Source organism: Castor canadensis, chromosome 2 (assembly GCF_047511655.1).
Source record: "Castor canadensis chromosome 2, mCasCan1.hap1v2, whole genome shotgun sequence".
Taxonomy (NCBI): domain Eukaryota; kingdom Metazoa; phylum Chordata; class Mammalia; order Rodentia; family Castoridae; genus Castor; species Castor canadensis.
This window is the reverse complement of record NC_133387.1, coordinates 88,062,229-88,071,830: the sequence shown is the minus strand read 5'-3', so window position 1 is coordinate 88,071,830 and position 9,602 is coordinate 88,062,229. Positions and strand designations below refer to the sequence as shown.

Sequence of the window (9,602 nt, the reverse complement as noted above, 5' to 3'; positions counted from 1 at the left end):
TCCACTCATGATGAAAATGTTCAGCAAAGCAAGAAAAGAGGGAAACTCAAAAAGAAAGGCATAGAATAGTCTCCATTCATAGACAACATGACTGTGTAGCAAATCCTAAAAATAATATACAAAAATCAAAACTAATACACAAAAATATTATACAAAAACCATTGTTTTATCTTTCACTTTTTATTTCATGATAAACTTAACTCTGCAATCCAAGTGGACTTGGAGAGGAAAAAAAATAACCCAAAGAACTGCACTGAGAGCATAGAGAGTTTAGGACACTGTGAGCCACGGGGTGGCCAGGAATGCTATTGAGCTGTGAAGGCATGCTCTGGTTACCTGGTGGTTAAATAAAGCACAAGTTACACTTATTAGAGCTATCCACAGTCAGCACTAATAATCTTGCTGATCTTGCCGTTCCTCCACCCAAAAGGCTCCCTGGATTCCACCATGTTTGTGCCCTCTTCTACCTTGTCAAGGGATACATTCCAGCCATCCAACCTCAGCCTGGAAAGTGCAGATGAAAAACTAAGAACCGTTTGTGTAGGGTCCAGCATTTTCCATGGACAGTATGCCAGGATCTGTGTACTCTAGAGTGAAGTTATCATTGCCAAATTTCTCTGTGTACACAGAGAGACTTGCTTCCAGGGCCGTTATGGTGTGTGAAGCCACAAGCCTGGCACCTAAATACTGGAATAAGCCTGTGAGCTCATTTAACCAAGTCCTTTCTCTCCAATGCTCAGAGCACAAGTTTCTTCTGTCTTTGAAACTCTGCAAATAGCTCAGAGGAGATATAATCTAAGAGCTGCTTGTTGACAGCAATGTTGAAGAACATGATGGGTTGACTTTGGGTGGCAGCTTGGCTTGGGGTGGTGTCAGCATCTGCACAGCCACAAAAATCAATTTTGTGTCTACAAGTTCAGTTTTCTTTATCGGAAATACTTCTAACCAGAAGTGCTTCAGATTTCAAATTCTTTTTAGATTTTGGAATGTCTGCACATACATAGTGAAATACCTTGGGGAAGGAACCCAGGTCTAAACATGAAATTCATCTATATATACTTTATGCACATAGCCTGAAGGTTGTTTTATGTAATATTTTTTAATGCGCCTGCATTTTGACTGCAATCTATCACATGAAGTCAGGTGTGGAATTTTCATGTTGGCACTCAAAAGGCTTCAGACTTGGGAGCTTAGTGGAGCATGGCTGGGCATCATTCCAGGTGAGGGACCAACATAAACAGGACCAGAAGCACAAATGGATGAGAAAAATAAAAGGTAAATAAGCAGACCCAATTGGGCAGGATAACCAGAGGAGCTCCAACTGGGAAGGTGGACTGGGTCTAGATTGTGAAAGACACTGACTACAAAGAAAAGAGCCTCATCTGGCAGGCTCTGTGGAGTCCTTGGGGTTTTCTAAACAGGAGAAAGTGATATTGCAGGCAGTGATTCAGGGAGCTCCATCTATTAGCAATGCACAAAGCAGACTAGAGAAAGAACAGTCATGTTTTCCCCTCCTGCCTTCTGTTCCCCTTTCTTTCCTTCATTTTCCCTGCATAAGCCCCACCGTCAGGGCTTATGCTGAAAACATTTCAGTTTTTCTTGTAACCTTGAACAGCTTCCTCTATCTTTTTAATCACAGATAAGGCAGAAAGAGGCAGCTTAAGCTATAATCTGGTAAGATGGACAGCTTATAGGTATTGCTATATAGAAAATAAGTTTATAAAGTTGAAAAGGAGGATGATAAAGTTTTAAAAAGTAAGAAGAACTCAATGACAGAGGAGAGATTCAAGGAAGAGAAGTCTTTTCTTAATATTACCACAAAGTTGACATATAAACAAGACTAATCTACAGTTTTTCACATTAATAAGATAGAAGAAGAAACCACCAATCTATACCAATAATTAAGAGATGTTATCATTTGAATGTGATAAGTTGGGGGCAGGGGTAGAGCATTTGACTTAAAAAAGGCCATTAGGAGCCCAAGCTCTATGAGTCTGTCCTCAAGTGCTGTTCTTCCTGATCACAAGATGGCTTCCAGAGCAGGCATCACATGACACAATCCAAAGTAGGAATCAAGGGGTTGGGGTTAGAAGTGAAGATTGTTGCACCTCCATTACCTGTAACAGGGATAAAACCATTTCTCCAACCATCCATTAGAATTCCCGTCACATTTTACTGACCAGGACTGAGGTATACACCCTGTTATAGACCAAACACTGCCAGTGGGGAAAGACGCTGCCCTGACTGACTATGGTCAAACATGACTCTATTCCTAGGCACACTGTTGACCAAACGAAATTAAGACAGCAAACAGGAAGGTCAATGAGTGAAGAATAAGCAAGCAACCTTGCCTGTCACACAGAGGAACCAAAGAATTATCAGTGAGAATATCATGGAATTAGAGAAACTATGGTACACTAGTTCTGATAAATTCCAGAGTGTTCTTACTGCCCAAGTCTGTCTGTCACCATTGAATGTCTGGCACCAGCTTCACATACCGCAGGTGCTCAATACATATTTTAGGAAAATGGATTATAATGGTAGCAAACTGCGAAAGATTTAAGTATGCAGAAACCATGCTGATATTAAGAAAATAAGCTGTGTTTATCAGACAGCCAAAAGGACACAATGCTCACCTTTCAGCAAGGCAAGGTAATAAGGAAGTGTAACTACACACCTGTGTGCAGATGGACAGGGCACAGCAGCCAGAAGAATGTGCTTACCAACAACAGCCCAAAGAATGCCATTTGGGGACAATCCATTAAAACCTTTTACAAATACTTATGGAAAACCTCCTCTATGTCAGGCACTTTCAATACATTTGTGAACAAAAACAACCCAAATTTCTTGCTTTCTTTCATGCATTGTAAAATAATAGATGAATTGCTCATAAGCTAGCAAGTGATAGATGCTATAACTAAATAAAGTAGAATAAAAGAGATCAGTAGTCCTGGGGGGCCTATGGGACAGCTTAAGTAAGGTGGTCAGTAGGGTAGATCTCACTGCAGTGACATTTGAGTCAGATGTCCTCTTCTTGAGTGAGGTAAGGAGATGGCTGTGAGAACACTGGGAAGTTTGCATCTAGAACTAACGACCTAGGAAATAGTACATGATACACTACAAATCCAACATCTTTTACATGCTCTACTCGAAGAAAAAATAGGTTTTTCTACCATGTGAAGTAGTCATCAATCAGACAGTTTTCTAATTCCACCATTCAAAATACATTGATTTAGAATGATTCACCCCCACCTTTGGGACTATGTGGGCTTTGTGATTTCAGGAGGTTGTAGGGATGTGGGGTTCAGCCCTCACTCTGCCTCTACCCTCTTCTGGGCTGAGTTTTCTCTTCTCAAACTGAAAAATCTGCTTGTAGGAGTGTGCAGCTGATTTCTCACTGACAGGGGAGGGCAAGCTGCGCTCTGCAGCCCACTAGGAAAACGAGGTTCACACGTACACTGAAGAGCCACCTAATGGCTTAATGGCCTTAAAAATGGGTGGCTAGGTTTTAATTTTCTCTTACAGCAGATTCCCTGGGGTAAAGTGTACTTTACGGTGGATAATAAGCACATAGGATATTTCAGTTGCTGCAGGATATCTTATTTGGAAATCAGGTTTAACTCACATTCCTCTGGTAGTTTTTACTATCAGAATAAAATAAAAGCCCCCAAAGGAATGTTTATAAAGCCTTTAAATCTGTTGGAATGTCAAAAGTATCTAAGAGCTAAGCGTCTGTAAATATTTAAAACAGGGTGAAATCAAATGCTACTACTAATAATCTTTTTTCTAGTTTGAACAAAAGGAAAAAAAAAACAGCAAAGCCCCTGGGAACAATTTTACATTGAACAATTTTATATTAGACTCTATGGTCACGTTTAATGGCTCAAATTATACCATTTGAGCATTGACAGTTGGGGCAATGCATAGATCAGCCATTTAAGCACACACAAAGCTACATGTGTGGCACAAATGTGAACATGACCAAGAGTCCTTTTCTCCTGCCTGGAAACCTCAGCAGCAATGCTGTCACAGAAAGGCCATGTCACACCATGATAGTGTTCCTACCTGAATTTTCAGGGTTTAGCTCCCCTTACTCATACACACTGCATCCTTTCTTTGACTGTGGGCCAGATACAATGTTAGATGTTGTGTTCACAGCATCTTATTTCATCTTCCATGAAAAGTAGCCATTGTTTTCAGTGGTATACAGTGATAGAAACAAGTCCCAAGAGGTTAGATGTATGCTGTAAACTGCTTTTCTTTCAAATGCCAAAGAACATAGAAAGAAGACAATCCTTGGGTGACATCACTCACTCATTCACTCAAGAACTCATTGGAATTTTACCATGACCAGCTTAAAGAAACCTTCAAGCCCACTCCTCTGTCTATGCAGCTTTCGAAAGAGGTGGATACTCACAGAAAGGACAAGTTCAGTTGTGTCTTTGCCTCCTCTATCTGCTATTCCCTCCATCTTGCGCTTTCTGAGCTAAATTATAAAAATTCCCTTTCTGTTTCTTTTAGGAACCATTTTTAAAAGCCATCTCTTTAGGAGTGGAATTGCAAACCAGACACAGAATTTTAGTAAGGAGCAGTTAAAACCAAAAGATTACCAGGGTGCTCTTACATTCGCACATGGCACTTCTAATAATCTACAGAGAAGAATTTTCTTTTTTTTTTTTTTAGCATCCTAAGTACCTCTTGAAGACCTCAGTGTCATACAAGATAACTACTGACTAATTTATTCTGGCAGAAAAATGAGCTCGCCATTACTGCAAACGTGCTTTCTATCACCAGATCATATTCAGGTCATCAAGTGCCTTTTCACCAGTGGAAGAAAGTAGAATTTAGTACCAGTGAAAGAGACATTATGGCGAGGAGGAATACAACATTTTGATCTACCTCGACATTAGCAAAATGCAAATTATAGTTCAGTTTCTAGAAAGACATGTTTTTCTCCTTTTTTGAAATAACATTTTAATGGGTTTTATTAGGACATTGTCACACATGTATAAAATGTACTTTGATCATATTCACCCCTCTCTTGTGCCCCCACCCCACCACTGATTCCCTTCTTCTTCCCAAATAGTCATAGATGGGGATGTTTCAACAGTATACATTTCTGTGGTTGTGTACTAACCTGAAGTTTTTTAAGCAAAGTGATTGAAAGGGACACGAATCAGACTGAGAATAAACAACTGTGAAAAGCTGACTTTAAGCAGCTTTCAGCTTAGTGACAGAGATAATACCATTTCTCTAAAAACATTCTAAATACAGAAGAATAATGAATATCAGTTTGCCACATCTAGGTAGCTCCCTAACCCAGCAGGTGTTAGGCATGGAATGGGAGGACTGCATTTTCCCAGGCTGATAAAGGATGCAACAGGCACAGGGCCAATGGGCATGGTGGGTGGGGGAGGGGGCGCATCACTTTTCTTTTCTCCCCCCATGCAGAGGTGTAGGTAATGGAGGTGTAACTGTCCACGTGAGTGATTAGGATGTTAAGTGGGAGAAAAGAAAGCTCTTCATTATTCCTTTGGAAATGAAGAAGGATAAAACTCAGCAATCATGGAGCCTTTTCATTTCTCTATAATTTGCCAGCACAGTTAGGATGCTGGCTTCCTTTCCATAGGTGAGATTACTTCCTGCCGACATCAAGAAGGTGTAGAGTGGATGAATGTGTGAAAATGAAAATTAAGCTCGAAGGGTAGCTTTTGTTCTGATGTTTGCTAGACATCCTTCCTTGTGTTAAAAATTGGATGTCTTGGATTTGAACCCATAGGATTTGGAAGTTGCAAATGCAGGACAGAATTCCCTAGACAAATTTCCAGACACATAAAACAATTGTCAGTTTTGATAAAGAATTATGTCTTCTTGGACTTCTGTTGTTAGCTATGCAGAGCAGAAAAGTCTGATAATTTAGCATGATGCCTATGTAAGTGATGGTAAACAGTAATAGTCACTTCCATACTAATGAAAAGCTCCTGGGTCAAAATGACACAAAAATACATATTTAATTAGAGCTTATAGATATCTAAAGAGAAAAGAAATCAAAGATTCACTTCTAGATGACCTTTATGAGAGATGCCTTGGCTGAGTTACCCTGGGATGCCTCAGGGCACAATTTTAACCCAAATGAACCAAGATAAGATGTGGCTGTTATTTAAGAAACTCCCTGTCTTTAAATCTAATTTAACTTTTCTTTCCCTCTCTCTCTCTCTCAGACTTTAAGCTTCATAGTGATTTTGGACTTTGGAAGTGGCTTGGTGGTCCAGTGTCTTAGATTTCCAACTTCTATTTAAATTGTATCCTTCATGTCAATTTTAAGAATGTTAAGCAGAATCCATAGCATTTAACTATTGGAATTTGTTTTGACAGTTTTAGAACATGGAACCTGGTACTGAGATGTGATTACTTAGAGACAGATTTGCGAGGAAGGTGACATGCCACAGAAGAATTTTTAAACAGAGGAAATACCAAACTAGGGTAGTTGGGGTAAGGGCAGATAGAAAAGATGTTTGATGTAAAAAACTCAAAGTAAATGCTTGATGTCCCAGTTGCCTCTCTGAGGTTTAACTTTGCACAATGTCTACCATCTTCATTATTTCAGCTTAGCTATTCTACCCGTCCACCCTCTTTAGATTTAAGGAAAGAAAAAAAAAATAAAAGGTCAACTGTGAAAGTGAGTTTTCTAACTGCTAGCCACAGGGGGAATGCTTGGTGAGCTTCATAGAGCCATATGACCTTCCTCTGTACACTTGTCAGCTCAGCTCCTACTCCCAACTCTCAGGCCAGTATTGGAAAGACAGGATGCTCCCATACTGTCTGCAAGGACAGAGAACATTTAAGAAGTGTCCCCCTCCAGCCAGCCTATTGCTCTCAGCTTTCCAGCTACCTTGTGCCTCAGAAGAAATCCATTGCAAAGGTGAGATTTGTCTACTGGCCCCTCCAAACAACCTTCACATCTCACTTTCCTGAAGGGACAGGATTGAAAAGTAGGGAAGCAGAGTGAGGACATTCGTAATTCAAAATCTTTAGGTTTCCAACTGGAGGCTGTTTGACAAAGATATGGGAAGAGGAGGATTTGGGTACAGATAGACCCATTTGGACTCTAGTTCTGAATCCTAGTACTTCGTTGACCATGGACAAATTATTGAACACATCTGTTCTTCTGTTACTCCCATATAAAACAGAAAATGTCATACCTATAGCAGGGCTATGGTCAGGTCTAAATGAGATGAGTTGTGTGTCATTCTTGCATGGCTTTGGCTCTTGGTAAGGGCTCAATACCTTTAATTCCTTTCTCTTCCACACAAAGCAGGTCCTTCTCAACAAGAACCACTTATCCTCCCTTGTAGCACTGGAAAGAAATTGATTGATTGAAAATCTTACTTAGGCTGTTAAAATATATTTGTTTTCCTTGAAATGGTCTAAATTGAATTTAAATGCTATAATAGTACAGATGTGAACTATTCCAAGACACTTGGTGTATAAGAAATGTCATATCTTTTTATATTTTTGAAAAATATTGAGCTCACATCTGCTAAGTTCAGCAAGGTCTACAACCTATAATTTTAGGGGGAGTGGTGAGGAGTGGGAAGCCTCTTCTCCATTTAGATCATACAACTATGCCAGGGGCTTATTCATTGCACAAAATGGGGAGGGGCCTGATCTTCAGGATTCATACCTGATATTCACTGAGAATAGTTGACTGGGACTCTTCATCTATCGGCTGTCATCTTGCTCCAAGCAGGTTACAGGGCTTCCTCTCAGGAGCATTCTCAAAGGCAACTGGATTCTTTGCTGGGTTGAGCCTTGCATGGCACCTGTGTTGTCATTCTCACGCCAAAGGCTCTGTAACTGACAAACTCACCACCTTTCTCCCCCAGTGTAGTAGTCAGAATAAGCTAGGTTACAATGTATAACAAACTGGTCCTCTGGGACCAGTTATTACCATTATTAGTAGATTACATCAGCAAAAGATAATTTTCTTTCTTAGGAGGCCTAGAGCAAGAGTAAAAATGGAGGTCCATGTACCTTATGTGTAAATATTTAAAACTTTTATAAACCAAGGAAAAAACCTATTAAATGAAATATGTTTGTACTCTCTTCCCTTGAACAATATATCTTTATAGCAATCTGGAAAACCAGATTTGAATTTAGAAACTGAATTTCTCAATCCAAACCTTCCTAGAGCACTCACACTCCTTGGCTCATTTAGTCGTCACACCCTCTGGGGTGAGGAAGGTTAGTAAGAGTGGATGGAGGAGATAAGGTTTTAAGACCTGCATTTTCAGATAAAGAAAGCAAGGATTAGAGAAAGGCTGTGGCCAGGCACAGAGGCTACAGAAGGAAGAGACCTGGAGGCTGCTCATCTAGGTGCCTTCTCTCACCCAATTGTTGGGTACTCCTAGCATGTAGCCATCTCAAGATCAAGGCCAAATCCCTTCAATCCACAGAAGTGAGCCAGGCAGTTCAGTCCCGCTGCTATGCATAAAACCTAACACATTGCTTTATACAGTTGCTTGAACATTTTCTGCCCAAAGCTACCCTGTCCCATCTAATTTTCATTCCTTTATATGGTAACATTAAGTTTTTTAATGCCCTCAAGAATCTATAGAACCAAGGAGGTAGACACCCACTTTCCTAAATTGGACCACTTTGCATCATATAACTAATCATAGGCACAGAACCTTACTAGTAAGCACAGCTCTTGGAGTAACCACTATTTCCATTAGAGGAAAATAAAATAAAACTTGACTGAGATACAAAGAGGAAATGACAAATGCATTTCATTTACATAGTTTTTTGATCTCTGTTGATCATATGTCAATGTCTTTCCTTCAATCAAGGAATGACCTATTTGCTATGGGCCAGGCATTGTTAACAACTCACCATGTAGTTCCTGAAATCCTCAGATCAGTCCTGTAAGGTGGTATTTTCCTTCTTCCTTACAGGAGATGGCTCAGGCTTGGAGAGATTAATTAATATGGCAAAGGTCACAGGGCTAATGAGTGGCTGAGGTGGGCTTTAAATCCCCATCAGTCTACTCCTAAGGCAGTGTCCTTAATCAGATACTAACCTGAGCACCCTGACAGGTTCATCACAAAATCGGTATATATCTGACTGGGTTGGTGTGAAAATTAAGAGATGAGTATATGAAAACCTGCTACAAGGGTGGGCTGTAATGATTCCTCTCCATTTTACACAGGGCTAGCTCTGCTGTCCTTAGTGGCCAAGTCTATATTAATCCTATAATTCATTCCTGCCTTTCTCCATGGCCAAAGGGAAACTGAAAATGTGCCTTTTGTAAAAAGCCTTAACACCTGCTGCCAAAGGGCGCCGAACCATCTGGTTTATCAGAGGAGTAGAAATGCCACGTACAAAAGACAGAGATTAATTTGGGCATTGTTTCCCTACATAAACCAGGCATAAGGAGGCAAGCAACCCAGGGAAGGGTAATCACACTGAGAGTGGAAGCACTTATTGTAAATAATTACCATGTAATTATCCACAACTCTCCCGGAGTCTGTAGCCTGAGGCTAGTCTTAGGAGGTGCCTCTTCCTTATGAAGTACAGGAGACTGAAGCACTTCAGTATGTCGA

At 40.3% G+C, this 9,602-nt stretch overlaps 1 pseudogene; it reads right to left on the bottom strand.

The window, feature by feature from the left end:
• Window positions 1–374: 374 nt before the first annotated feature.
• On the bottom strand, window positions 375–4,471 carry LOC109682034 (peptidyl-prolyl cis-trans isomerase A-like; annotated as a pseudogene).
• Window positions 4,472–9,602: the final 5,131 nt, after the last annotated feature.